General features: G+C 35.0%; 1 long non-coding RNA gene across 1 annotated transcript; it reads right to left on the bottom strand.

The window, feature by feature from the left end:
* Positions 1–844: 844 nt before the first annotated feature.
* LOC106717079 lies at positions 845–2768 on the bottom strand. Its single transcript, XR_006756532.1, has 2 exons — positions 2432–2768; positions 845–1550 (listed from the first exon to the last, which is right to left on the bottom strand). It is a non-coding gene; the product is annotated as an uncharacterized LOC106717079 (long non-coding RNA).
* Positions 2769–3931: the final 1163 nt, after the last annotated feature.

The following is a 3931-nucleotide window of genomic DNA, read 5'->3' as shown; positions in this document are numbered from 1 at the left end:
TCTGTTACTTTCTCTTTCTGTGTCTTCTGATAATAAATCTTCAAAAATCTCATTTTTATTTTCTTCTGTTCTGGTATCTTCTGTTCCAGGTTTTCTGTTGTCTTTTCCTGGTTTTCAGTAGTATCTTCTTAGTTTTCTATAATCTCTTCCTGATTTTCTGTTGTTTCTTTTTCATCATTTTCACTTTTATTATTATTTCTTTTCTTAGTTTTCTTCTGTATGATTACTTTTCTTACAAATTGAACAACTGCTGTTTTTTAACTTACAATTTTTCTCTTCATATTTTTTTTATATTACAAGGTGGCAAACGAGCAAGCGGCCACATGAATTCGCCGAAATGGCGAAGCGACCGCTGCCCATAGACATTCGCAATTGCGGATGATGCTTAATCGACGAAGGAAGAAACGTACGAAAAGAGAATATTTAACCTTCCAATGCATCTCCTACTCCATCAAATCCACCTCCCCTTCCCATAATTTCCTTATAAGAAAAGGGTGGGAAGGGAAAGAGGACTAAGATTAGGCCTCCGGCACCACACTCATCAGACGCAACGCGGAATTACTTCCACTTCACGCCAGTCTTCTGTGTGGTCGTGATATTTCACCGGGCGAGCCGGCCAATTCGTGCAACTGATGTTGTTGTAGCTGGCGTCTACCACAGTTAAACTAAACCGCTACCGCTGTTCATGGTTATATCTTTTACAGAAAGTTCACATCTTACAATCATCTTATAAATGGCCTATTTTGTGACATTTAAAACATTTTATTTTTTTATTCTCCGCCTTAAAAGCAACCTGTTTGTACTCAATTTTCTTTTCTGTAAATCTGTTTTCTTCTGATAAATGTCTGATAGTTAAGTTGGTAAGTGTCTTTTTGACATCGGGTTTTGATTCCCATGCTGTGATGAAGAATTTATTGATTTGGTAAGCAGGTTAATATTTTTGATATCACCATGTCATCATCAATGTGTTGGTTAAGATTATTTAATCTCATTCTCAAGTTTTCTATATCTGTGATCAACTGTAACATTATCTGGTTTTCAAATTTGAAGTTAAAGAAATCTTGTAATAAGGAAGACTGGTTTTTTTCTTCAGATCCTTCAAATACTGCACATAGCTTATTGTACATTTCATGTGCATTTTTGCAATTTATGATGTGACCTTTTAGTTTTCTATCTATGGAGTTCAATATCAATTTCTTTACCTTAGCATCCTTAGTTTGGAATTCTGGTTTTTCTCTCCGTTCTGGGTCTGTTTCTTTCAACACTTCCGACAGATTCGATGCCGAAATATGTATAGTTAACACAAATTTCCAAATCTGGAAATTGTCAGAGTTCGTAAGTTTTTCTGTATTTTCTTCTGGGTTATTCATTTTGTTTTTTTTATTCTTTTATGCACTGTTCTCTCTGGGCAGCCTGGGCCCATAAACAGTTATTAATATTATTTATTAAAATACACAGTTTAGTTTTGTTAAACATTTTTTGTAACCAAAAAGAAAAACCATAGTGCAATGACCCTACTCTTAATAGGGACGTTCCCCTGACATACTCCCCTATCCGATATTTTTTTTTTGTCGCTATGTTCCTCTAACATGATGGTCAGAGACTTTTTATATCTATGTTCTCTTGCATACCATTTCTCGCTTGTTTACCTCTCGCACTTTCATTCTGCATACGTAATCTTTCTTTCTTTCTTCATCTTGCATTCTTTTTTCGGTTGGGATTACCGAATTCTAACTATACTACTTTATCTATTTTTATTTTATTTTTGTATCGGGTATAATAAACAGTCAGAATGTTTTTATTTTACAATCAATCTTACTTCTAACTTAATATCTTATTCTAATTTTTTATTATCTTATTTCTAATTCCTAACTATTTATTCTTATTTGTTAATTTATTTCTATGTAGTGGTGTCAGTAGTGTGTATAATAGCTGGTGGGTAGTTCTCTCTAAATATGTAGGCTTATTTACAAGGAAGACCCGCACATTGCATTTCCTATCCTAATCTGCCACATTATCGGTACTATTATTTTTATTTCTTTTTATAATCCTCTTTGCAGTTCTTTTACAATACTCTATGAAATCATCTCTCATTAGTTGTTTTCTAAAATTTCTCTTATTGGTCGTAGTCAAGTTTGTGTATTTTCTTTGGGATGCTCTTAGTAATGATACTGCGTTTTTGATCTGGCTATGTTGTCCCATCTTTGTTTTATAGGACATTCACTACTGAATGCATTGTGGTTTGTATTATCTTGTTTTGCATCCTGGCAATTGCAGCATGTTGGCGGGAGTTCTTCGTTCCATCTTGTGCATTGCTGTCTCATGTGCGGCCCGCCACAATGACTGCACTTCTCTGATTCCTCTTTACAGAACCTTTTACCATGGCCGTACCCCAAGCACTTGGAGCACTGCACCAATGCAATGCAAAAACCTATCCGATATTCGGCCCTGACAACCGACATCGACAAACCTAATCTTGTAATTAGCATCGGCCAAAACATATAACACGATACTGAAATGGCCCTTATAGTTGTAAAATTCGGTATCACTATTAACATGCGCCTGTAAAACTACATGTTTTCCATCCACTGCGCCGCTACAATGCGGAAAGTTCCATAACTCGTCGAATGCATCAGACATCATTAACCACTCTTGAGGGTTGTTAGGCAACTAAAAAAACAAATATGTAAAGCTTAATACAGTGCAACCTCGATATAACAAATCGGAGGGGAACAAGAAAATATTTGTAATATCAAGTAATTCGTTGAACTGAGGATTGTTATGTTGAGGTTAGATTGGTCTAAAATTCGTTATAAATAGGTAAAAGAATAGTTTTATTCACCTCAATATTACGTACTTATCTTGTTAAAGCGAACAACTTCTACTAATAAATAACACATTTTTATCAAATTCCTATATGTATTTGCTATGTATTTACAAACAATTAGGTAGATAATAATTTTTTTTTATTACATTAATAATCAAAAACAATTAACAATATGGTTATATAGTAGCTTAATCTCAATTTTGTTCATTGATTAGAAAAAAAGTCATTGATAGTTGTCTGTTTACCACCGGTATGAGTATGACATCCAAAGCGCAATCTAATTTCGTGATGGATTTCACTACATCGTCACTCAAACCTCCCTTTTTGAGAAACACAGATTTTATTGTATTCAAAGCATTATAAGCATCTTTTATTGTGAAGTTATGCTCATCAATTTCACCCTCTTCTTCCTCGTCTTCATCCGCTTCTGCATTAGTAACTGGCAACACAGATGTGACGATGTCAGCATCAGTTAGTTCTCCACAGATGGCCAAATCATTATCAAAGGTAATGAAGTCTTCGAAGTCAGTCTCTTGAAGGCGTAATTCTTCTTGAACTCTTTGCCAGGTCCTAGCAAGTTCTGCGACTGGTAAATCGTCCTCCTCATCTTCGCATGTTACTTTAAACCCACTTTTCTTGAAGCAGTTTGCAATGGTCTTTTCAGTGACTAAATTCCAAGCTTTGGCGATCATCCACATGGCTAGTAAAACGTCAATTGTAGTTGGTGTTTGACGTTCAACATCAGCAAGATATCGTCTGACAACTTCCTTCCTATAATGCATTTTGAAGCTTTGGATGATGCCCTGATCCAGTGGTTGTAGTTTTGAAGTGATATTTGGATGTAAGTACTTTATTTTTATATTTTTCAGGTTAGGAATTTCTCCGTGTGCAGTACAATTATCGATGAACATTAGAATTTTCTTGTTTTTTTTCTTCATCTCTTTATCCAGACTTTTAAGTCAATTGCAAAAAGCATCACTGGTCATCCAAGCCTTATGGTTGGACGTGTAATCTGTTGGCAGATTATTGACATTCTTAAAACATCGCGGTTTTTGATATTTTCCGATGATGAGTGGCTTTAGTTTGTAAGTCCCAGTACAATTT

Source organism: Papilio machaon, chromosome 28 (assembly GCF_912999745.1).
Source record: "Papilio machaon chromosome 28, ilPapMach1.1, whole genome shotgun sequence".
In the NCBI taxonomy this organism is placed as follows: Eukaryota; Metazoa; Arthropoda; class Insecta; order Lepidoptera; family Papilionidae; genus Papilio; species Papilio machaon.
Note: the sequence above shows the minus strand (reverse complement) of the source record. Positions and strands in the feature narration are given on the sequence as shown.